The following is a 27505-nucleotide window of genomic DNA, read 5'->3' as shown; positions in this document are numbered from 1 at the left end:
CAGATGGGAGCTACAATCAGTTATGGTGGGTATTCCCACCTATGGAGCTTAAATATGCCGCATTTCCTGCACTTTTTTGTGATTGGCCATTTTTGAAACTTCTCAGCTGACTGCAGGCCTTCTTAGCAATGGTTAATCTACCATTTATAAGTATATGTATGTTAACAGTGGATGTTTACTCCAAGCTGTCATGGCTAAGTGGTTCAGTACTTTGATTATCGTGCATAGTCTCCCGGGTTCGATCCTTGTCATTGCTTTTTATTTTACTACTGTCCAGACAGGCTAGGGGGTGTGGCTGTGTTTAGGTGACTTTGCTCAACTTTGCTCTACATTGCTCCACGTTGCCCGAAGTTGCACTGGTTAGCACGGTGCGCAGCTCTGCGCAAACCTATTGCGATGGGTAAAGCGCTGCTTAGCTACGGGCATTTATATGTCAAGATCCTTCTTATATTTATATATATATATTTTGTTCACTGATAGATAGGCCATTTCAATACTTTTTAGTAAAATTTTATTCATATATGTCAGGTATTATTTCATATACTAATTTAAAACTTAGAATAGACAGTGGAGTGGTGGGACTCGAAACGTGAATGCCTCCTCTTTGTGCGAAGGCTCTACCACTACACTATTGCTATTTGGATTAATTTGCATAAACATTTCTTATTATGCTCTTCAATGTTGAAATTGCTAACTGCAGCTAAGCAATGGGCACACCCACGCAAACACGCGCAAGTACGGGCAGCTATATCGGGAATTATAAGAAAAAATTAATAGTTTTACATTTTATAACTGTACTGGGGGTTTACAATGTGAGGGAGTGTAGTGTTGGGTATGTAGACATTTAAGCGGACTCGCTCATGTGTGTTGACATTGCACAATTCAGACACTTTCAGGGGCATGGACCTTTGGACTGCTCAGCAGTCAGACATGCCCCCTGCCTTCCTGCACGGTCCATGTTAGACTTGGAGTGGAGTCAGCGTGCCCTCATGAATATGCATGGCATGCTGACGTCATACCGTTCAACTGCAGTTTCCGAGTAAGACTTATTTAGTCTTACATGGAGGATTCGTGAATTCGGGGGTTTGTGTCTCTCTGTACGGAAGACACTGTAGTCACTAGGTGTGGTGATTTCAATGATCAATGCTACTTTTGTCTTCTTTTCTTGGAACACTATATCCAGTTTCCTAGCATCTGTCTTTTGAACTGTTGGTAATGGATGATCCCATGTGATGTAGACTTCTTCATTTTCTGTGATGGTTTGTGGCTCATGTTTCCAGTGTTTTTTCAACCACTTCAGTACCATAATGTTTGTACAATCCCCAGTGCAACAGTCTTGCCACATTATTATGCCTTTCAGTATACAGTCCTTCTGCCATTAGTATGTTGCAACCAGCAATGAGGTGTCTGACTTTTTCCAATTCAGTTTTATAAAACCTACATTAGTCTGTTTCTCTCACATGTTCAATGGACTTTATAAACCATTGTGTATATAGCCCACTATCCTGGGCCACCGATATTAACCTTTCATCTCTTGGTTTGAATTTGCCTCTCCTTAACCATTCACACATTTGTTCCTGATCAACATGAGGTTCTTCCAGAAGTTTTCTATACTTGCAACTATATTTATGCTTTTCCCACATTTCTTGCCTTCTCATCTAGTCCTTTACCTTATATTCTTTCTTTTGTTTTTTTGGCACATTCAGTTGCTGCCTGATTTTTATCAACTTCTGGTTGGATTTCCATTCCTGGTTGCTGCCGATATGCTTTTGCTAAATTAAGCAGAGAAGTCATCTTAAGTTTATTCTCCTTATGTTTCAAAACTTTCACTACATTTGGGTTTTGTGAAGTCAGCAGATATGTGTGGAGTCCCATGATTGCAGATCTATACATGCAATTAGTTTCAAGGAGGCCCATCCCTCTATTGGAACGGGCAATATATAATCTTGGTATGCACTGATTTTTATAAATCATTTGTTGGTCATGAAGCATCCTTCTTGTTTTCCAATCTAATCTATCCAACACATTTTGGGGCCAGTCAGTCACAAAGCAAATTGGTTTATAGCTTGTATTTTGTTCCTAGATGTCAATGCTGTTTTCAGAATAAATTTAAGTCTTCTAAAGTATTCCTTGCTTAGTTTTATTCACATTTGCTTATGTGTTATTGCTGATCCTTCATCAATTACCAAGTATTTATACACTCTCTCTTGATCAAGTTCTTTTATATCATATTCTTGTCCCAAACTGATGTTTTCCTTGTGCTGCAGTTTTCCTGTTTTAAAGGTTGCTTTTGGACACTTATCAAGACCAAATGACATTTTTATATCATCTGAAAAAGTTTTGACAACCTGCAGCTGTGCTTTCAGTTCCTCATCTGATGAGCTATACAGTTTTAAATCATTAACAAAGAGAAGATGAGAAGTCTTTACACTTTGTCGTTTTCTTGGAGCCAGATTATAGTCATGGCATAAGCTGTTAAGTAAACAGCTTAATGGGTTAATGGCAAGGCAGAATAGCAACGGTGCCAGAGAGTCACCCTGGAACATCCCCCTTTGAATTTGTATCCCTGGGATAGTAATCTGTCCTTTATCATGGCTTAATTGCAAAGTGGTCTGCCACTGTTTCATGGTCACTGTAATGTACCTGATCAGTGTAGGATGTATCTTTTACATATTTTAAGCACACTTTTATCCATGAATGTGGGATACTATCAAATGCTTTTTTATAGTCAATCCATGCCATACTTAAATTCTTACCCTTTTTACAGTTCTCTGATCCTTTGTTCCATATGACTTTCTTTTATTGCCCTTATGTTCTACTGCCATAATTGACTAAATGAGTATAAACCCTGCCAGCATCATTTCCCATGTATAGTTTATACATCGTCGGAAGGCAAGTTATTGGTCTATAATTTTTAGGATAGCTTGCAGGTTCACTCTTAAGTAGGAGCATTGTTTTGCCTATTGTTAGCCAGGTTGTTGTCTGTTTGGGTTGCACATATAAATAGTTCTTACTCATGGCTAAATCCTTGTGCAAAGATGTTAATACTTTTAACCAAAAGTTAGGTACTGCATCTGGGCCTGGGGTTTTCCAATTAAAGACTTTTCTTAACTTTGTTTCAATTTATCTGTCTGTTACTTCATCCCATTTCATATCCTGGACCTTTAAACTTCTTATTCTTTCTTTTACTTCTATCCATTTAGCATCTTTGTTATGTTCCACAGGCTCTTTAAAGATACTTCTCCAAAATGTATCTACTTCCTCTTTTTTTGACGGTCTTTCAGTTTCTTTTACTTTATTTCCCAATTCTCTATAAAAGTTATGGTTCATCAATAAATTGCTTATATTGTACTTTTCCTTTATATTTATCTGTGCATCTTCTAAGTTTTTCCATCTGTGCTGAAATTTGTAGTTTGTTATTTGCGATAGTGCTTAATAGATCCTGGTCTGTTCTAGTACTGTGGATTGCTTTAATCATATCTATCTTTCTTTGTATTCTTCTATAGTTTTCTAAGAGTGACACTTCTTGTCTTAATTGCTTTACATTTTTCTCTATTCCATACTTCCATGATGGTATTTCATTTCTCCCCTTCCTTTCTCTCACTACCCTGTGTTCTTGTGGTAAAACTTTATTGGTTATTAATTTAGCAGCACAGTAATATATCCTGTTTACTTTTATTATATCACATGGTTCCCTATGGACAGTCCTAATTACTGCATTCATTTGTTTTATCAAACTTCTGACTTTTTTGGGTTTTACTGACCTTCTGCAGTCTATTTCTCTCATTGATCTTAATATATCTATCCATGTCTATTAAATCAAGTAACTCTTCTCTTAGCTCATTTTCTTCCAAACTGAGGGCACATCCCCTGTTTTCCATTTCCTGTGGGCATTCTATAGAAAGTTCTATAGCATCTTTCTGTGGCACCCTCTTTCAATTTCATCCCGTGCCGTCTGTTGCTCAGTCATATGGCAACTACTGGCCTGTCACTCCTCAACATTGACTGCATCAGAGTTTCCACAGTTTCCTGTTCCTTTCTTTGCTGTCTAGCTTCAAGTGAACGTTTAGACTGGTTTCCTGTGGAAGGCTCCAAAATATCTTGATATGGCACCTGACCAATTGCTTCCTGTTCCACTGGTTTCCCCTTAATTTGGATATCCATTGCTCTGTCTTGTTATGGTGCTTTCTGCATTCGATTTTTTACACTAAATTCTTCACTTTGCAGGTACTCCATAACCTCAGTTTCTATTTCTTTAACTTCTCCATTACTAATCTCCTTTTCTACTTTTCCTCTTAGTCTTCTTATTTTTCTATTTTGAAAAGTTTTCCATGTCTGGATTCCTTTGCCTATATTGCTCTTCAAATATTATTTGGTGCTGCTCTTTTTGTGTTGATTAGTTTTGCTTTCTCCTTTGCATAAATATTACACCATATTAAATCTCTTTTTCTTTTTCATGTCCATATTTCTTCTTCAGATGTTTCCTGATATTCCTGTTTCTCCTTACTTTGGGGAGTAACTCCATCATGCTGTGATGTAACTTGTATTTGACTTTCTGCACTAAATCCTTCACTTCACAGGCACTCCATAACTTCAACTTCTACTTTTTAACTTCTACTTTACTAATCTTTTTTTCTATAAACATAACACATGTACTCAAGTCACTCCACAACAAGTACAAATATGACTCTGTCATTGTCCATGTTGGAGTAAATGACTTCAGACGTACTTCCCTGGACTACATGAAAAGAGACATGAAAGAGCTCCTGGATCATGTGGCCCAGGCAGGTATGACCCTAGCCCTGAGTAGCATCCTGCCTTCGCCCAGAAGTATACCACAATATAAGGACAAAATGATTGACTTCAACAATTGGCTAAGCTTCTGGTGTCATTCAAAGGGGATCCAGTATCTGTCTGCCTCAGACAACATGATCGACAGACCACGATGCTTTGCTAGAGATGGTCTGCACCTGTCGCCCCTGGGATTCAGGTTACTGGCTAAGGCTCTTACCACCCCTATAGTGGCTTTTTTAGGCAAAGTTCAAAGGACAAAACCACCACTATAACAGGTACAAGCATGCAATATCTGAAGGAAATGCTACTCAATGCTAGAAGTCTAAACCTCAAAATGCACTCTCTCGAGGCACTCCTAAAAATGGAGAACATCGATATCTGTGCAGTAACTGAGATCTGGTTCAAGGCTCCAGAGAGCACCCCTGCAATACCAGGCTACAACTCTTACCACACTTTTCGACCACCAAACCAGGATCGAAACACTAAAGGTGGAGGAGTGTCCATATTCACCAAGGATATTCACACCACCAGGCTAGTTGCACAACACAATGCGTCTGAAATTCTTCAGGTGCAACTAACACTAGGTAAGACTGCAATCCAAACTGTAGCTTGCTACAGATCCCCCACCATGCCCCAAGATTCTCACTACACCTTTCTAAACATACTGGAAAATATTAAGATACAACCAAACACCCTAATACTGGGTGACTTCAACTACCCTGCCATTAATTGGGAAAACTACTTATGTACCAACACCTTTGCACAAAGGTTCTTGTAATTCATAAATTCCAACAACCTGGATCAACTAATCCATTGTCCTACCAGAGTCTCCAGTATCTTAGACCTGGTCATTACCAACATGGTAAATCAATGCTCCACACCTATGGTCACCCCCTTGTTGGTCAGGTCAGACCATAAGCTAATCAACCTTAACATCCACATCCCACCCCCACCCCCCCAGTAAGGAAACCTCTATAAAAAACTTCTCCAAAGCCAACTTCATTCTACTCAAGTCAGAAGTGACAAACTTCATGACACCCATGCAAATGGGAACTGAAAGTTCAACTGCTGAGTCCTACACTAAGGCACTGTACAAGCTCATCCACTCATGCATGAATCGTGCCATCCCAAATATAACCAAGATGCTCTCCTCCAAAAAAAGGAAGCCAATCTGGTGGTCCCCTGCCATAAATAAACTTTACAACAAAATGAAGAAACTGTTGCAGAAAATGGGAAAATCCCAGGATGCAAAAACCTCCCTTACCAGCCTCAGTAAGAAGCTGAGATCCCTCATAAAATCCTCCAAAGCTAGTTATGAAAATAAAATTGTCAAATATTCCAAAGATAGCCACAAGGCATTCTATAACTATGTCAAGAATCTATATGGCAATGCTCAGGTCTGCTCTGAGCTACAACAGAATGGCATTAAATATACTGATCCCAAGGATATTGCCAATATCCTGGCAGATTGATTCATGCCAACTTCACCCCCCTCTCACCACCTAGATGGCCCATCTCAATACCGGAAGATTGCCAAATTCTGGTAATAACGGCCACACATGTAAAAAAATGCACTCTCTAAAGCTAAGAATACAGCATCCATGGGACCAGATGACATCCCGGGCTGTGTACTACATGAACTACAAAATGAACCGGCACCTCACCTAAGTGTCATGTTTAATCATAGCCTCACCTTAGGCTTCATGCCCACTGAGTGATGCACAGCTACAGTTATCCCACTCCACAAGGGGGGATCCACCTTGGATCCCGGGAATGACCACCCCGTCAGTCTGATGAGCCTGATCTGCAAGGCCATGAAATGTATTTTCATAGAACTTATAAACAAAGGCATTGGCAACCTTCAAACACTGGACCCCACCCAGTTTGGGTTCATGAAGGACTGATCTTGTCTCCTGAACCTGATTGACTTCTTCGAATCAGTCTCCAGAGCCGTGGACGAGGGTAAGGCAGTCCACACAGCCTATCTGGACCTCTCCAAGGCCTTTGACACAATTCCCCACTCTGGAATCATAGATAAACTTACTAAGCTGGGCATTAATACCTATGTCACTCGATGGGTTGCCAACTGGCTTACTGACAGAACCCACACTGTAAAAGTAGCTGACTCCAAATCCAGCTCCAGACAAGTGACAAGTGGAGTACCTCAAGGTTCAGTCCTGGGACCACTCTTGTTTGGCATCTACTTCTCTGAGGTACAGGCCAACACTAAGGGACTCTGGCTAACAAAGTTCACAGATGACTGCAAACTGGGAGCCATTATTATCTCCAAATGATCTGGATACACTACAAAAGGGCCTTACAGAAACAGATGCTTGGTGCCAGAGCCTTGGGCTCAAGCTCAATGCCAAGAAATGTATAGTTATCCCCTTTGGGAAAAAGCATGTACCCGTGAATTACCACATAGGTGGCAATACACTGTTGTTGTCTTTCGGCTTTTCTCGGTTAGGGGTCACCACAGCGGAACACTAAACACCGAAAGTGTGATAAGAGACTTAGGGACACAGGTGGACAGTGGTCTCACCTTCGATAACCACATCGCTACAACAGTCAGGAAATCCTTCTATGTGTCACACCTCATCACTAAGGGCTTTTCATCCAGAAAAAAGGAGGTCATTGTCCCACTGTACTCATCTCTCATTAGACCCATTATAGAATACAACGCCCCATTTGGTATGTACCTCTCAAGACACCTGCAACAACTTGAAAGGCCTCAGAAATACCTCACTGAAAGAATCACAGGCCTAAAGCAGATGCCCTATGCTGACCACCTTAAGAAACTCCAGCTATACTCTGTCGCATATCGTCTACTCAGAGGCGATCTCTGCTTAACATACAAGGCCATATCAAACCCAGAGCTGTTGGACATGCTACACTTAAAGAAATCCCAATCCCTCAGAGCCACGCGCTCCAGGGATCTAAACCTTGTCATCACAATAAACAAAACATGCTGGAGGGATAGGTTCCTGATCCAGAGACTCACCAGACTCTGGAATAGACTGCCTATACATGTCAAGCAGAGCGCCTCTTTTGCCCTCTTCAAAAGGAACCTTGACGATTGGATGGGAGAAAGGAAATTCACCCCAGGATTACATCAGTTGCCCTGCTAGACAGGGGTCCAGGGAATTAAATGGTGTGGGAAGAAATAGCCAGAGAATTGTTATGGCTAGGCTTGTACAGGCCCTAGGGCCAATAGCCTAGTACCAACCTATGAACCTGTGAACCTTGGCATGGTACTTGCCTCCATTTTATATGGCACACATTCTTTGCACTAATGTTCTTACTTCTCCATTCAATTTTTGGTGAACAGGCAAAATTAAAATCAAGGGCCTTGATCTTTATTCCTGGATGCCCAGCATGTAGCTCTTATAGCATGATTTTTCTTAGTTTGATGGGAGCAGTAACTCTAGTCTCTCTAAAGAACAAAACAAAAAGTAAGTATTGTGTGAAGAATTTTCAAACCCACATACAAGTGATAACAGCAGTCTTACATAATGCATTTTATTACCAAGGAAAACTTGCTGTCAGTCTCACATGTTTGAGCCATTAGCAGTTTTTACAGGAAAAACCTGGAAGCAATCTTCCCCCAAAGCACTGACTCAGTCCATATCTGAATATCTGCATCAACCATGCTCCCAGACAAATTAAAGTACACATTAAGACACTTCCATACTGCAGATACATATTCAGTCCAACTTCTCTTATCTTTGGAACTGGTTCTTATAACACAAAACAGAAGTTAATGTCAGGAAATCCAGCTTATTAAAATAGCCGGTGAGTCAATTTTCTGTACTGGTGCTTAATGGGACCCCTCTTCCAACTGTTACAGACCAAGAATATTAAGGTATTCTAATTGTTTGGGTGTTAACCTTTCATCCATGTGCACATCTGTCACATATAATATTATAACTATCTGTTTTTATTGAATTCCTCAGATCATCTCTTTGATTACTCTCTTCTTGGCTGTTTTTCTGATTTTCTGTCTGCACAGTCATATCTGCATCTACCAATGCTTCTCCAGAAAATCTGCTTTGAGAAACCTCTTTATTTAGATATTCTTCTTTAACTTCTCCCTTAACTCCTCAGCATGTAGTTGGATTAATTAATTTTCATACTGAGGTGTTGGTTACATCAAAGATTTCACTTCAAATTCTTCATTTGTTTAGCTGGAATATCACTTCAGCTTTGATTTGCTTCTTTTATGGATTATTTAACAACTTTCTTTTTAGAGTACATTTGATTTATTTGCTGTTATTCTGCTTTTTGTAACATTTGCCATGTCAGGAGTTCTTTGCCTATAGCCTATATATATATATATATATATATATATATATCTGTATACATATATATATATATATATATATATATATATATATATATATATATATACACACACACACACACACACACACACACACACACACACACACACACACACACACACACACACACACACGCTACATCCTACAGAATTCCTTTTCTTGTTTTTCTTTATCCCATACTATTCAGACTTTGGGTTTTATATACTTCCACTGCACCTGTCCTCTCACTAAGTACTTCTTCCATTACATCTTTCTCTGTTTTGATCAGTGTTAATTTCAGAGCCATACCCATAGCAGGACAAACCCAGATGCAGACTATAAATGGACGGTGATTAGCAGCTGGCCATGAAGTTTAAACTTAACACAAGCATTCATATAAGAAAACACAGGTGATATTGCAGCTTCCTTAATGAATGCTGATAATGCACTCGCAGTCTCAGTGTGTTAGTAGCTATAGCAGACGGCTGATTTTTTATTTTGCTGATAAGCTCTAGAATGAGATGGGTAAAAATCTAGTCAACCTCCCAAGGTGCTAGCTGATCTTGCTAGAGCTCTTTTTTTGTCTATGTATTATTTTGTTTTCATAGGTTCATAGGTTGTTACTAGGTCATTGACCAGTAGGGCCTTACAAGCCCAGCTGTGCACCCCAAACCATTTTGGTCCCAAGTATCATAGGCATCTATTTTAATTTGTTCAGTTAAGGGTCTTAAATTAGCATCTATAATCCTTGGCATTTTTCATATGTAATGATTTTCCTGTGTTCTGTTTTATTCCATGTTGTTTCTGTGTATCCATTTTGTGGGAATTCTTGGTTTACTGCATTATCTACCTCATTGTTTCTAAACCAGTTTTCTGGATAGTCATTGTTTTCATTTTTGTAAACTAATATTTTCTGTTTTTTGTTCCTCATGTTTTGTCTAATTGTTCCCCTTCCTCAACTGCAGCAACCACCTTACTCTTCTCTTATGTCCGGAGGTAAGCACCGTCTAGCCAAACCCAACCATGGAAAGGTATTTACCAAAGCTTGAAGGTGAATTTAGTTTTAAAATCTTCTTCATCGTAACACATTTTCCACTGCTCTGCCAGAACCCCTAATAACTGCCTTATGTCTTTTCACTGCATTCTTGAATTTTGAAAAATTTTTGATGCTATCATCTCTTTAGTAAATTTGTTCTTATTATACACCTCTTTCTACATAAAAAAATAATAATTCTTAGTGTCTCCCTAAGCCTTCTACCTTGTGTCTTTAAACTGTGTCCTCTTTTTTCTGATATACCTTATTTAATATACCAGTTTGGGCTCTGTAGCCAGGTAGATTTTCCTGTGTCTCACAATCCGTCACATGACCCTATCAACAGGGCAGTTTGCCAGGATAATGGTTGAGGAACTGTAGAATATATAGCTGACGAGCTATAGGATGAGTGTTGAGGATGTCACAGGGAGTTTCTCAAAGTACAGAATTAATTAGGCAAGATTATATTAGTACAGTATGTAATATGAATGTACATGTGACGTGTCAGTTTCCATGCAGATTTGATTTGGCTAACGTATTTAGTACATATAATTAAAACGCTGCATTACAGTAAATGGAATAGAAGTGACCCCTCCACAAAATCTTGTATTTTCTGTTCACATGATATGTTTATCACACAAATAAAAAAAACATGTAGACAAATGCAGTTTAATTGTCTGGTGCTTCTTTGCAACTCATAGATAGAGCATGTGGCCCAACAATATAACTAATGTCTAGGTGCAGAAGGTAAGGGAGCAGGAAGTTATTCTCAAAAACAGGATATTGTCTGAGTATGTAATGCATTTGATTTTAGATGCCATCACTACAATAATGTAGCCCTTTGGCCCTGAACTTCTACACTGTCATTAACATAAGGATACGTTATCAAATTCCACACTGTGGTAAGAATGCAAAAGTCCTTTTTATACTGTTGTTGACATGATAAAATTCACTTTCAGATGGAGTAGCCACAAGTCATCCAGCGAGACTTCTAGTAGGTTATTTTTAGCTAAACAAGATTCTGTAGCCCTTACAGATATTTAACTTTTAAATTATTTAAACTAAAGGATGATGATAAAAATCCTATCTTCAGCCATGTAACCATCTGGTACAGCTTCAAGAAAAGCATTTCCTACTATTTACTCATAGGGTCTGTGATAAGCAAATGGGATATGAGTATCTCCACTGTCACCTAATAATGTTGTGGATGGATTTTGTCTGAATCCCACCACTGCCACCAACTATATCAGGAGTACAAGCCTTAAATCCCATACTACTGACATCCAAAATATGCATGTAGAGGGTGACTGGCCTTAGGAGCTTATGAAAAAATGCACACTACTGCCTTGGTCTCACAATTCACTAAGCTCTCACTGCCATCTACAAAACATGTTTATAATTACCGACTCCCTGAGATGTCATGCACCTTAGTCCGAGCACACTCCCATCTAGTGCAATCTTAACAACAGTAACTGAGACTTTTTTTTTTATATACATTTACACCTAAAAGATTTCTTAATAGGGGCCACTGATACCTCTCCACCAACAGTACACCTTATCTGTATTCATGGTATGCTGCCACCACACTAATAACTTTATACCAACACATCACTATTCTAGTGAGCCAGCCAACATGAAATTAAATTATCTGAAGGACAAACTGTCCAACTGTTCCAAGGATTGCAACAGTTGTACCCGTGCTATGCAGATAGCCCTAACTGACAAAATAATACATTAGTCATGAGGTTTTATGAATGAACAAATGAAAATTATTTTTTTAAAGGATTCAATATATATATATATATATATATATATATATATATATATATATATATATGATCTATGTCACATAATTGAATGCTCACTTACATAAAACTCTCTTCATTGAGATGAAAACAGTGAACATTCAATTAACTGAATGTTCACATCAGTGGATTTTTACCTAGGGCATAAAAGCAGCCAGCCAGCATTCAACCTTCACATACATGCAGTATGTCAAACTCACCTGGGTGGGGGACTGTACCCCCCAAGTGTACCCCCTATATATACCAACTCCAAGATTGCACTAATTTCCCGATGTTGGCCAACTACCTCCATTCCCCGTGTAAAACTTTGCTGATTTTCCCATTCACTTAATTGAACAGCATTTCAGTTGCACAGAGAAAGGAAAATAATTTCATAAAGATAGTCTGATCACAAAATTGTAACTGTACATGTTCCATGTACTTATGGTAATAAATGACTAAAACCTAAGGATGAAAAATAATGTCCAAATCTATAATCCAAGTATGTCTATCATGATTTCTGTGCCAGTTAATTTTCTGGAGTCCAAATAGTAGTTACAAAGAGAAAGAAAAGCAATGGCTCTGATGCAGTACATTTTCAGTGGTTGGACACAGAGATCAGACTACAAAGAACAGTCCCAGGCAACAAGAAAGAAAAAAGACAGCAGTGAATTTATTTCAGTGCAATCCCAGGGGTTCAAATTTATTAGACATAAACAGAATCTGCCTTTCCTTTTGAAACAAGCTGCAGAACTTTCAGACAATTCTGTTCTATGATGATGTAACACTGCTTCACAGGATCATAGAATCACTGGATTACAATATCATAGGAAATGCAAGACAACTGAGTCATAATACAGTTTAAACCTTAAATATAGTTTACACCTTACCAATACCCACTGTCATTCAATAACCCTTTTATCAAGAATGGACAAGCAGGTCAGTCCTGGAGCAAATTTATGGGTACCCATCTAATCCATTCATCCATCCATCCATCCATCCATCCATCCATCCATCCATCCATCCATCCATCCAGCCATCCATCCATCTGCAGCACCTTTTTCCTGTTGGTGTACATCATCCAGATCTAGTTTAAAGATTGCTAGAATGTCACTTTGTTTAACTTGCATATGAAGTTGTTCCAAAGGTTGAGACGGCTTTGGGTAATAAATTAGTCTCACCAGTATATTTTATTTATGTACTGCTGGAGATTTAAGCCCCCATTTATAATATTAGTGGAGCTATTTGACTTGCAAAAATATAGGCGATCAGTGAGAATAATATTCCCAGTGACACAAAATGCAAGGCATAGATTTCCACACATGAGACGATCAGAAATCAAATAATGGGATAAAGCTTTAAAGCCTATCATTGTAACTCAGAGACTTTAAGCCAATTATCTTCTTGGTTAGAAAACACTAGGGGCTTTCCAGTTGCTTATTATGTCTCAAAAATAAATCTTAGTCTAAATAGGGTTGCATAACAAGGAAAAATAACTTCTTATCAACCTGGATTATATGCCTTTAGATATTAGCTGTGCTAAACAAGATTCTAGGACTACTGCTGCACTGAGGTTGCAGGAAAGAGAATATCAAGACATCTGACTAAACTGACATTTTAAAGTGGAATGTTGGCTATACTGTACATTGAGGAAGTACGTTGTTTACCAAATGTGGCAATACTACAATGTTTAAGATTTAATGTTAGCCCTTTCCCTGGATACCCTTGTTTACAAAAATTAGTTCCTGGTTCAATAGATGGGTATCAGATGGAGATTTGACAATAATGTCCAGCTTGTGCTCATCTGTAAACTTCTTTAACCAAAGGTCCTGATTCCCAGTTTGTATATTAGATAAGCAGATGATAAAAAACAGAGGTCCCAGTACCGAACCCTTGAGTAGATCACTAGTTGAATTCATACTTTTTAAGGAGGAGCCTGCCACATTAAATACATGAGTTTTATTTTCAGCTAGTCGTCTATCCACTTCACCATGTATGGATCTACCTTTAAGGCACAAATCTGGTTTACAATGGCAGTATGGGGCATAGTGTCAAATGTTGTGGCTAGATCCAAATAAGGCATGTGACTAGAATAACCATTTTGAACAGCATGTATGACCTTTTCAAGGAAGTTAGCTAAAGTGAGTAGCCAGGATCTCACTTTCATAAACACAAACTGATATGAACATAGTCTGATAAGGATTTTGATATCATAATTTATGAGGCCAGTTAGACTGCATTCTATGGCTTTGTAAATCAAACTAGTAAAGCTATGGGCGTATAGTTTTCTGGATCAGTAGTAGGATCATATTTGTGTAGGGACATCACCACTGCAGTTTGCCCTGCTCTGGGGATAAATCATTTAGCTGAGCTCAGGTTAAACAGTTTAGGGAGGAGCTCCACAAAGGCATTTTTGGTGTTATTTATTAGGCATGCAAGTAAATTATCAGGCTGTGTGTAAGTAGTAGTTTTGGTTTTAGAGAGTGCCTTCAGAATGTGTTACTATTAGGAAATGTAAGGGATTCAAGAATTTGTGAAATTAAGATAGTTGTTTCAGGGGATAAAGTTTGCAATAAGTTTGTCTGCTGGTATATTTGCTTTGTCTACTGGGTCTGAGTGGGTAGTACCATTTTGTAGAGGTTCAAAACACTGCCAGGTGTTATTTCTTAGTATCTAACGTAACTAAAGAAGAACTTAAGATTATCCTTGGCTTGAGAAGCTAATTTAAGTTCATGATTTGCCTTACTCATCTCAATAGTAACTTTTATTTCTTTATTTAGCTTTTAGTTCCTTACTAGATCAGTCATATTATCTAAGGAATTTTTTTCTTGTTATAGAACTTATTTAAGTAGTGAACCACCAATGTGGTTTGTTCTTAAACCTCACACTATATTTGGCTCTAGTGGGGATGGCCAGGATAAATAGCATCTGTGTTGGCATTGGGTCTTGTGATATTATAAGTGAATTTGGAAAGCTCAGAATTGAGTTTGAGGAGTTTTGTCTGTCTGAAATCCCGAATTCAGAATTATTGACAGTAGGTGTTTAAGAGATTTTGAAAGAGAACGTTACAGATTTATGATCAGACTTAGACAGAGATTGAGAAATGTGTGGGGTGGCGCATGATTATATGGCTATATCAGTTAGGGCAAGTTCAAGGATATTATATTCCCTGCTAGTAGTTTGTTAAATATCTTTTCCAAATAATTTTTATTAAGTGTAAGAATCTCTGGATATGCCCAACTTTAGAGCAATAAGTGCTTAACTTATTGAGAGGTAGTTGAAATGCAAACCTGATAAACCTACCAGCATAAAGAAACAAACAAAGAAAAATACAAAGGTGTTACTGATCATTTACAGGAGCCTGAACAAGAAACTCCACTCTCTATGAGCCCTTTTCACCCTGGTAGACATTGATGTCTGTGTAGTGTGTGAGACATGGTTTAAAATGGTGGAGAGCACTCCAGCTGTGCAGGGCTATAATACCTTCTACAAGTTTAGAAAAGCAACTGAGCAGGATGGGAAAAGAAGGTGGAGGTGTATCAGTCTATATCCAGAAGAGACTCACATCAAGGCTGGTAAAGCAGCATGATGCACTAGAGCTTCTTCATGTTCAAATAACCATCAGAAAGGCCCTACACCATATATTAGCTAGCTATAGAACTCCCTTATGACAAAAGAAAGCCACAACACCTATCCACAGGAACTAGAATACCATTTTCCTAGCTGATCTAAACTATCCAGCTATAGACTTAGAAACCTATGCTACTACTAGTGCACAAGTACAGAGATTCTTGGACTTTATCAATACAAATGCCCTGGAACAAATTAGTCAGAGTATCCACTAAGGGAAATAACATCTGACGTCTTGTCCTTACTAATACGGGGCCATCTTGCACCATCCCTTGCATGTTTTAATCACTTGTTTTAGCTGACCATAAGCCAGTCTCCTTAAAAATAAAACTGATACTAGAGATCCCATCCACCAAAGGTATAAGTGAATGGAGAACAGCTTCAGACATTCCCCTACATAAGGGAGGACCTTCCACTGATCAAGGCAATTTACAGACACATAAGTCTGACCAGCTTTATATACAAAGCTGTGGAAAGACCTGTTATGGATTTAATGAATGAGGACATGGGGAATCTCAAACACTGGATCTGTCTCATTTTGGGTTAATCAAGGGATGTTCATGCTTACTCAACCTCATGAAGTTTTTTGAAAAGGTCACCAAAGCAATGGATGAAAGCAAAATGATACACACTGAATACCTTGACCTGGACAAAGCTTTTGATAGAATCCCATACTCAGACCTAGTAGAAAAGCTAAATAAACTGGAAATAAACCCCTATGTCACCCGCTGGATTGCCAGCTGGCTCACAGATAGGATGCAGGTAATCAAAATAAAGGAGGTTATCTACACAAGGAGACCAGTCACCAGTGGAGTCCCCCCATGGTACTCTGCTGGGACCTCTCCTGTTGGCATCTACTTTTCTGAAGTAAAAGCTAATAACAAAGGGCTCTGGCTGACTTAGTTTGCAGATGATTATAAGCTAGGAACAGTCATTGAATCCCCAAATGACTTAGCCATCCTGCAGGAAGGTTTGTCTCAAATAAATAACTAGTTCCAAAAATATGGACTGAAACTAAATGCCACAAAATGCATCATTGTATCCTTTGGGAAGTCATCTACCCATGGGAACTACCACATTGACATAACACCCCTAAGAGCTGACCCACTTGCTCAGGTTTGGTAACTTACATGGACAGTGACCTGATGCTTGGCCAACATGCGTGTAGTGCTGTAGGAAAGTATTTCTATATTACACAGCTTATAACAAAAGTATTGAGTCTAGATATAGGGAGACTTTACTCAGCCCTCTGATTAGGCCAGTCATAGAATGTAATGCCATCTTTGGTATGTATCTACCCAGACACATGCAACAATTGGAATACCTACAGAAAAACATTACTTAAAGGATACAAGGTCTAAGCAACATGTCCTACATGGACCTACTCAAAGCCTTGTCACTCTTCTTGGCATCCTACAAACTGCTAAGAGAGTGACCTGTGCCTCGCATACAATGAATCTGCTGACCCATTACTGATGGATTTACTGCAAGTCAAATGCATCAGAAATATTCAGTCTAGAGATCTAATCCTCTTCTGCTACATTAACAGAATAGGTTCATAGGTTCGTAGGTTGGTACTAGGCTATCAACCCTAGGGCCTAGCCATAATAATTCCCTGGATATTTCACTCCACAATATTTACTTCCCTGGACCCCTGTCTAGCAGGGCAAATTACATGATCCCCGGGGTAAATTTCCTGTCTCCCATCAAATCGTAAAGGTTCCTTTTGAAGATGGCCAAGGAGGCACTTTGCTTGACATGTATGGGCAGTCTATTCCAGAGTGTGGGGTATCTCTGGTCAGGAACCTATCCCTCCAGCATGTTTTGTTCAATGTGATGAGAAGGTTTAGATCCCTGGAGTGTGTGGCTCTGAGGGATTGGGATTTCTTTAAGTGGAGCATGTCCAATAGCTCAGGGTTTGACATCGCCTTGTATGTTAAGCAGAGATTGCTTCTGTCTAAACAAACACAAAGACATCCTCAGTTGCCATGTCTGGGAAAAGAGCCCCTACTGTACTAATATATCACACTACAGCATTACGTTGTTATAGGACACACCATGGAGATTACTGTGGAACAGACTCCCCAGCCACATAAGTAAAGTTCATCCCTGTCCATTTTCAATCACAGCATAGATCTGTGGATGGGAAACAAAAAATTTGTCCAAGGACTGCCCCCTGTAGCTCCTAAATATTTTGTCCCATGTATTGGTCCCTTCAGATTATCAATGGTATGATCCGAATTATTCTCATTAGGGGTAATATATAACTATTGACCATTGGTTGGTTAAGACCAGTCTATAAACAAATGATATAGGTTATTTAAAGCACAAAAAGGGAAACTGGACAGGTTTAAAATGGCCTGCAAGGGCAACTAACCTAGTACTTACCTATGAACTTATAAAAATGCCATTATAAAGGCATTTTCAGTAATAGGTAGTTCCTCAAGTACACCTAGGAATATTATATGGTCATTACAGGGCAAAGAGGGTGTCTTGTAACATTCAATGAGTTCAGTCTGTGGGTCTCTGGGGATCTGTCTAGATGTAATATAGATTTAACAAATACGGAAACACCACCCAATTTTCCATCAGGACTGAGTGCATGGTAGATGTAAAATCTCTGGTAAGGATGAAGTTCTGTATTTACAATGAAACCATTTATCAGTAACTACACAAGCATGTATGTGTTCAAGTTGCAAAAGAGCCTTAAGATCAGACAGCTTGTTGTTAAAATTCCTAGCATTGAGAAAAGCCAACTTGATATGGGCCAACTTAGGGTTGAAAATGTCTGCATTGACATCTACTATGATGCGATGTTCATTAGCTGGACTCTGCCTAAAAAGCCACTATAGGAACAAGGTTTATATCCAGTGTTCAGAAGCCATGGAAAGAAAGATGCAGTCCATCCCTGGTAAAGCAAGTTGGAATGACAGTCATTTTGACACATGCTGAATCATACTGGACCACCCCTAAAATTTTACTATCTACTAAGTAAATTGTTGAAGCCAATCACTTTATATATATATATATATATATATATATATATATATATATATATATATATATATATATATATATATATATAATTCTGGGTCTAAGCAGGATTCCACTTGGGACCAGTGTCTAACCTGCATTGGGCACATGCATAGTGATTTCCTTGAATGTCTCTCTGAATGTCATTTACGTTTATATACCTCAAGTCATGTGCACTTTTATGGACTACCACTAGATCATAATCACATTTATCAGATAAAAAAGACTTTAGCGCCATTGTGATATTCCAGATCCTAGAACCAGAGAGATAATTAACTGTAATGAAGTCTTTGTCCAGTCTTAAGAGTAGGGAGTCATTATGCCTGATAATAAAATCACCAATTACTAAGGCAATATTGTTTTTACTAACAGAATTAGAGGCATTAGATGGTTTTCACTTTACTTCCTCGTGATCCTTTACTGTGTGTGAGGATGGAGCTGATAAGTTAATGGTTATCTGCTGCGCTCTAGTCTTGTTAATCCTATAAGGTTTTGGTAGTGACTTGTTTACAGGCAGCATAAATCAGTTAAGTGTGATCAAATGAGATTAATAGTGACCGATGTTTACAAGCCATCTTAAAGGGGGAAATGGATGCTTCCAGACTGGGTAGAAATTTGTACCTCTCACAGACTGAAAGTTCATTGTTCTAAGAGGGCTGAGTAAGATTGGCTATAAAAAGGATACAAACAGATTGACTTTCTATTTTGCCCAAGTTGGGCTTGGATTTAGTATGGCTAGGTGTAGTGTAGAAAAGTAAAGAAGCTAAGTGAAGCCACAACAAATTCTGAGCAGCTAAGAAGGGGTTAGTACAGCCACTATATCATAACAAAGCTGCTGGTACTGCAACTTCTACAGCAGTAAGTATTCTACTCAATAGGCAGCAATGCAATAACACTGAGGGGTATGGCATGCAACAAATAGGGGCCGAGCACAAACCTGTTCAATCGACAGGCAATAATGCAGCAATGTTCAGTTATCAAGAGATAGCAGCTTTATGCAACATGGAACAGCTTTCAGCAATACAGCTTCAATAAAAAGCTGAAATAACATGTTGCACAATGGTTAAAAATCCACTGAATTTATCCAACCACTCTGTGGGTGATTGCTGAAAATCTGAAAATCACTGAGCAACTACTTTGCAGTGACATAGCATGAATTGCTGTGGTACCCAAACCAGCACTGCAGAAAAAAAAACATCAAAGCATAATACAACTTTTATTAGACCAGTTGTATTTTGAAACCCAGAAAAAATACCGTCTTACAAAATAATCACTAACATTGTTCCAGGATGCCCCCAAAATGCCATCAAATTAAGTTGTGTCTGTTTAGTAATATGCACTGAAATCAGCAAAAAAAGAAATGTCTTAGCTGTTAAATGATAATTTAAATAATTAAACCCCACTTCTCTGATATTTGAAGGCTAAGTGAAAGTTCTTGATTGGTCAGAGAGCCCTTTGTTTTGTTTAGTTGGTTTTCTCCTCCTCTATTAATTTCGCTCATTTGTCACACAGTGGTGATCAGCAGTGCCCTGTAGGGAACTGTAGAGTTCAATCTGAGTCACAAAAGGTCATCCAAGGGGTGAAGAGAAAGGGAAATCCATGCAATAAACGGTCTTGAAATTTTCCAGATAAAACTACCCTTGAAGTTTCTGCAGTACTTATCTCCACAAAGAGCAAATATTTGTGCACTAAGAAGTCTCTCCCCCCATGTGCTTGGTGTTAGAATGTCCTGATTGTGGTCCAAACTCTCTCAGTTGCCAAGCTAGCCAGCTCTAACCACCTCTTTTACCACCACCTTGTAGAATGAGAAGTAAGGATCTCTAGTCATGGACATGCATCTACTTACTATCTATGCAGCCAGCCAGGTGGATATGGGGATCCTGAGGCAATGTAGCAATATGATGTGTGAGAGATGTAGTTACATAATGTCACTGAGGCAAAGCTCTCACGTACAAGCACTTATAATAACAAACAGGTTGTCAGTTACACTTACCCTGTGGCCACTTCACATAGTACAAACCAGACTCATAGACCCACATATGCTGAGGCTTTTAAATGTAATTTCCCTAAACCACAAATACTTCCCAGATATTGCACAAACAAAAGGTATCCTCAACAACCCCAAGAGCATTCCACAAAATCAACACCCACCATAACATATACAGCTACATTTTATGGTGTCTCAACTTCTAAGCCCATAAGGTGCAGCCATGCACACACTATATGAGGACAAAGGAACAAGAAAAGGAACATCATGAAACTCAGTATTTTGGTTGTAGAGACTGTGTTGTGAGACACATAGATATCCCTCTCACCAAGCTAAGTAAGAAGACCGCCATTGTCAGCTGTGTGTCAAGGGCCTGGATCCATCAGATAGCACATGCACTTTGGTCATTGAACCACAAGTACCAGTATGACTCAGTCATAGTTCATGTGGACATAAACAATGTGAAAAGTACCTCCCTGGATTACATGAAGAAAGACACGATGGAGCTCTTGGACTATATGTCCTAGGCCAGTATGATCCTAGCATTAAGTAGCATTCTACCTTCTCCTAGGATGATGCTATAATATGTACAGAAAGTAATTGATTTTTATAATTGGCTAAGAGTATGATGTCATTCAAAAGGAGGTACAATATTTGTCAGCCTGGGGAGATATGGGTGACAGGCCACACTGCTTTGCCAGGAATGGCTTGCACTTGTCCCCTCTGGGAGTTTGAATATTAGCTACAACCTTGCTCACCCTGATACTGCTTTTTTTGGTATTGCTTTCAAACCTACTGACATAGCTAAACCAGCCAAGGAAAATCTGAAGTTGTTACTAGTCAATGCCAGGGGTCTAAACAAGAAACGCTACTCCCTATCAGCTCTTCTCTCCCTGGAAAATGTAGATGGCTGTTCAGTCACTGAGACAGGGTTTAAAGCTGCACAGACCACCCCAGTAGTGCTGCTCTGCAATGTCTACTACATGTTTAGACTACCTACTGCACAGGAAGGGGTAAGAGGTGGAGGTGCCTCTATTTAAATTTAAAGTAAGCGTAACTCAAGACTGATCTGTCAATGCGATGTGCTTGAACTTCTCCACATCCAGTGTACCTTAGACAATGTTCCTTGCCATATTCTTGCAAGATATAAGTCTCCTTCTGTTACCCATGAAAAACATAATACATGCTTAAATGTATTCAGCCTAACACCTTACTCATGGGTGACTTTAACTACACTAATATAAACTGGGAATAATGACCCATAGCATGCAGGCCCACAGATTCCTGGACATTGTAAATGCAAGCAGGTTGACTAGATAGTCTGTATGCCAACTAGGGATGCAAACATCCTTGAACTGGACCTCACAAACATGGCAGAACATTGCACTCTCCCTAGTCAGGTTAGACCATAAAGCTGTTTCCTTTAAAGTAAAGGTAAAGTCAGGGATACAGGCTAACCCTGGAACTTTTAGAAATTTTCTAAGGCAAATATCTTAATACTAAGTGACACTCTGACAACATTTTAAGCCTACCCTATCCCTAAGAACACTGCTGCCTATGCAGAATCTTTCCTAGAAACCCTGTATAATCATATTAACAGCTGCACAGAGACAGCTGTATCTATCCAGATTAAGCACAGGATCAACTCAAAAAGCAAGCTCTCTGGTGGAATTCCAACATCAATAGGTTGTATAATTAAACCGGGAAATTCATGGCAACAATTAGATGGTGCAATGCCCTACAAGGTAAAAAAAATCTCTCATCAACCTAAGCAAGCAACTCAGGGGGATAATAAAGTCCTCCAAAAAACTGGAGGTAAAGGTAGCCTCACAGGTTAAGGATAGACACAAAGATTTCTTTAGCTATGTCTGTAACCTCAAAGGTGTTACACAGCAATGTACCAAATTAATTGTAAATGGTGCCACCTACATGAAGCTGCCTCCTGGCCGACAAATGTGGCTACAATTTTACTTCCCCCTCCCCTCCAGATGTCCATCAGGAAATACCCACATCCATAACTCCCCGTCCACCTTTCCAAGGCCTAGAGTACTGCATTTATGGGTTTCTAATAATATGCCAGGATGCTTCCTTAATAGCATGAAACATGAACTATCAGGACCACTAAAAATTCCATGAGCCTGGCTAGCCTGATTTGCAAAGCTATATAAAGAATAATTATGGATAGTCTAAATGACAATATAGGTGACCGTCAAATGCTGGACCCAAATCAGTTCAGGTTTGTTAAGGACAGGTTTTGCCCACTGATCCTGGTGTACTTCTTTGAGAAGGTCAGCAAAGCAATGGATGAGGCAAAATTGTGCACTCTGCCTACATCGACCTGGTAAAGGCAGTTGACACAATACTCCACTCAGGCATTGTAGAAATGCTCTCTAAACTAGGTATAAAACCCTACATTGCCCACTGGATAGAAGGATGACTTACAGATAGGATCCAAAAAGTTAAAATATGGGAGTCTTCCTTCAAAAAAAGTTGATTACTAGTGGTGTGGCTCAGGACTCAGTGCTGGGGCCACTCCTGTTTGACATCTATTCTCTGAGATCAGGGCTAATGTAAAGGGCCTCTGGCTGACCAAGTTTGCAGATGATTGCAAATTGGGTGCAATTATTGAATTCCCCCAAGATACAAATGCCCTCCAAGAAGGCCTGACATAGACTAATAAATGGTGCTGAAGTTGTGTTCTAAAACACAGTGCGAAAAAGTACATCATAGTATCTTTGAGAAAGATGGCTACCCGAGCAAACCACTACATTGGCAAGACACCTCTAAGAGTACATTTAGAAGTCAAGGGATTTTAGGAATGCATGTAGACCATGAATTGGCATTTGAGCATCATATGCCTGTTGTAGTGTGGAAATCATTCTGTGTTGCACAACGTATAAGCAGGGGCATGGCAAATAGATCAAAATATGTCATTGTTTCATTGTTGTCTGCTCTTCTAAGACCGATCATTGACTACAATGCCCCCTTTGGTATGTACCTGGCTAGGTATATGCAACAAAAGGACAGTCCTCAGAGATTCATCACAATTATACAATAAAGGCTTATCACAAATCCAAAATACGCATGCTGATTAGACAGTCCACCTTTTTGTACATTTGAGCATATACCAATAAAAAAAAGACTGGCCGCTGAAGAATTGTTGAGCAGATTGACTTCCATTTCACATATGTGAAGTAAACTGAGAACCAATCTCCACAAAATGTAGTAAAGAAACAACAAATCCACCAAAAAGGACAAATTCATAACTGTAAGCTGTAGAGTCAGGCTACTAAGTGCTTAACCTACAAATAAATCCAATACTGCTGCTCATAAAAGCAGAAAATATTTATTGTAAGTCATAACTAATTGAGTGTTTTCACCTACCATAAACCTAGGGCATCATCAGAGTTAAAGACAACACATCACACAGTCCTTAAATAAAACAAATTAAACACAGGTGACACTTATCTAATGTAACTGTTTAAAGGCATACAACATATCCTAAAAAAATATCTTTTTGTTTAAAAAGACACAAGTAAAACTTTAAACTAAAACCTTATGAGTACAATCAAATATATAAATAACTTATGATAAAAACTATTATTATATTGCTGATGTGTTGATTAGCCTAAAAATGTATACAAGAAATTTGAATTTAAAATTTTTTTTAGTGAAACAGTTTATGCTGATCATGGAAGTGAGAATTTATTAACAAAGAAAAGTACCTTTATTCCACCGTCTCATCCTACTGTTTTTTTGTTTGAACAATTATGCCAAAGGGATTTCAGACAATTGATTAAAAAGAATGGGAACATTTTAGACAACCTGACCCCTGATGAACATTCATGTTTAAAATCTTTGGCTTCTACAAAGCAGTATCGTATCATAAAACCTGATAAGGGTGGGAGGGTTGTTGTTGTTATTCCATATATATAATATATAGGTAGAATGTATGAGATTTTGAATGATATAAATACATATTCAAGAATTTTTAAAAATGAAGTTAATGTTGCTTATGCAAAAATTGATTGGTGGCTTTTAGATGCACTATTTCAGGGGGAAATAAATAAAGATGAATACGAATTTTTGACAGTAGAAACACCAGTTATTCCATCAATCTTCGGTATTCTGAAGGTCCATAAATGTGTTTCTAATCCCCCATTTAGACCAATAGTAGCAGCAGGTAGGTCAAAAACCGAATCTCTATCAGCCTTTATAGATCACCATGCAAAGCACATACTGGATTCTCATACACACTTACTTAAAATTCTTGGCATTGTTTGAATGTCCTTAAAAACATTGACTTTGATGCAAATGTGTTTTTATAACAGTGGATGTGATAAATTTATTTACAATACCACATGAAGAAGGCATTGAATTTTTTCATGAAGCCTTCAGTGAGAGATTGACCAATACTTATGTCAACATTATCACTACCATGATGGAAATAGTACTTAAAAATAATTATCTGTATGTCGAAGGAGAAGTGTTTCAACAAATATCTGGTGTAGTAATGGGTGCAAAATGTGCACCCATTTATGCTAATTTAGTCTTGGCAGAGTGGGAAATAGTCCACATATTCACTTCAACATATATGAAAAATATTCTGTGGCATGTTAGATTTTTAGATGACATACTGATTTTGTGGAAAAGAAGTGAGGAAGAGTTTGTAGGTTTGTAGACTTTTTAAGTTATATAAGTAAAACCACTACTTTCCTGTGATTCACTAGTAAGATCAACTACGAAAGTTTTGATTACCTAGATATTCATATTTACAAGGACCATGACAATATGAGGTGGGGGTCCAACATATATAGAAAAGAGACCTATTCTAATGCAATGTTGCATTATAATAGTTGTCATCCCCACACCAAAAAAGAAGTATTATCAAAGACCAAATGGTCAGGCTTACAAGGTTAGTTAGTGATGATGCCAATTTTCTTACTGAATTACACATTTTAATGAGACTGTTTTTGGATAGGGGTTACCCCTGCGGACCTTTTAAAGAAAGTCAAAAAAGAAATATTAAAATTTTGAGGCAATACATTTGCACCCATTTTAAAATTGGGTTTACAGGTAAAAAATGTGGCAAATGATGCCAAGAAGAATAGACAAGGAGCCTTGATTGTACAGTACAATAATTCTTTCGGGCAACATATAGTTGATATACTTATCAACCACTGGAGCATGTTTTGTACCCAAGAATTGCTTTCTAAAGTTGGGGATAAACCTGTGGTAACTTACTCTAAGTGCAGAAGCCTAAAAAATTGGTTTGAAAGTGGGAATAGGTCCACATACAAACATAGAGATCTAAATTCTCAAATGTTTAAATGTGGTTGCTGTAGAATGTGTAAATGTCTGAACGATGGTCCGTACATTTTCATTCCTGGATATAATAGAATGTTATGTTGTCCTGGCAGGTATAACTGTAATACAGATTATGTAGTATATGTAGCTTCCTGTATTTCTTGTATGGCATTCTAGGTAGGAAAACTACTAGAGAATTAAGAGAACATATGGCAGAACATACAAGAGATATAAAAAAATAATAAAACTACTAATGATCTCTATGTTCATTCTACCAAATGTGCTAATTTAAAAAATATATATTTTTTATTATAGATAGAGTGCAAATGAATAATCATGGGGGGATGCAAAGAATACATTGTAATATAAAGAATTGGCATGGAAATTAAGATTCAATGCCATGCTTAAGCCTGGTATTAATGAAGCTTGCTCTATTAGCAGTTTATAGGTTCATAGGTTCATAGGTAGGTACTAGGCTATCTGCCCGAAGGCATTTATAAGCCTAGCCAGAATGTGATGACTTTCGCCACCCCCCCTTTAGATTAGTTCCCTGTGCCTCTGTCCAGCAGAGCCATTGAAGTGATCACTGGGGTAAACTTTCTGTTTCCCATCCACTCATCAAGGTTTCTCTTGAAGAGGGTTAGCGAGGAGCTCTGCCTAAAGTAGATTGCAATCTTGTTCCAGAGCATGGGAAGTCTCTGGGACAGGAATCTATCCCTCCAGCATGTCCTATTTATTGTTGTGGTGAGGTTTAGATCCATGGAGCATGTGGCTCAAGGGGATATGGTTTTCTTTAGATGGAGCATGTCCCTCTATTCGGGGTTGGACATGGCCTTGTATGTCAGGCAGAGATCACCTGTATGCAACTGAGTACAGCTGGAGTTTCTTCAGTCGAGCTGCATAGGGCATCTGCTTGAGGCCAGTGATCCTCTTGGTGAGGTACTTCTGTGGTCTTTCCAGTTGTTGCAGGTGTCTTGTAAGGTACATCCCAAATGGGGCATTGTACTCTATGATGGGTCTGATGAGTGATGCATAGAGGGGTCCGATGACCTCTTTCGATCTGGATGCAAACTCTTTTGTGATTAGGTGGGCCACATAGAAGGATTTTCTAACCACTTTTGCAATGTGATTATCAAAGGAGAGGTTACTATCTGCTTGGGTCCCGAGATACCTTATTACATCATCTGTATTTAGGGGGCTACCACCTATGTGGTAGTTTGTGGGTACTTTGTTTTTTCCAAAGGGGATGACTATGCACTTTTTGGCATTTAGCTTGAGGCCATGGTTTTGACACCAGGTATCTGTCTCAGTGCGACCCTTTTGGAGGATGTCTGTGTCAGCCGGAGAGTCAATTATAGCCCCTAGTTTGCAGTCGTCTGTGAACTTGGTCAGCCATAGTCCTCCTGTGCTTGCCTGTACCTCTGAGAAGTATATGTCAAACAGGAGGGATCCTAGGACTGAGCCTTGGGAAATGCCACTTGTAACCAGTTTAGAGTCAGACCAAGCTCCCGCAACTCTTACCATGTGGGCCAGTTGGCAACCCATCTCATGATGTAGGGGTTTATGTTCAGGCTGGTGAGCTTGCCTATAATACCTAAGTGGGGAATGGTGTCGAAGG

This window comes from Protopterus annectens, chromosome 13.part0, assembly GCF_019279795.1.
Source record: "Protopterus annectens isolate FY-2018-M chromosome 13.part0, PAN1.0, whole genome shotgun sequence".
NCBI classification, from domain to species: domain Eukaryota; kingdom Metazoa; phylum Chordata; order Ceratodontiformes; family Protopteridae; genus Protopterus; species Protopterus annectens.
The sequence above is the reverse complement of the archived record's forward strand: the minus strand, read 5'-3'. Positions refer to the sequence as shown.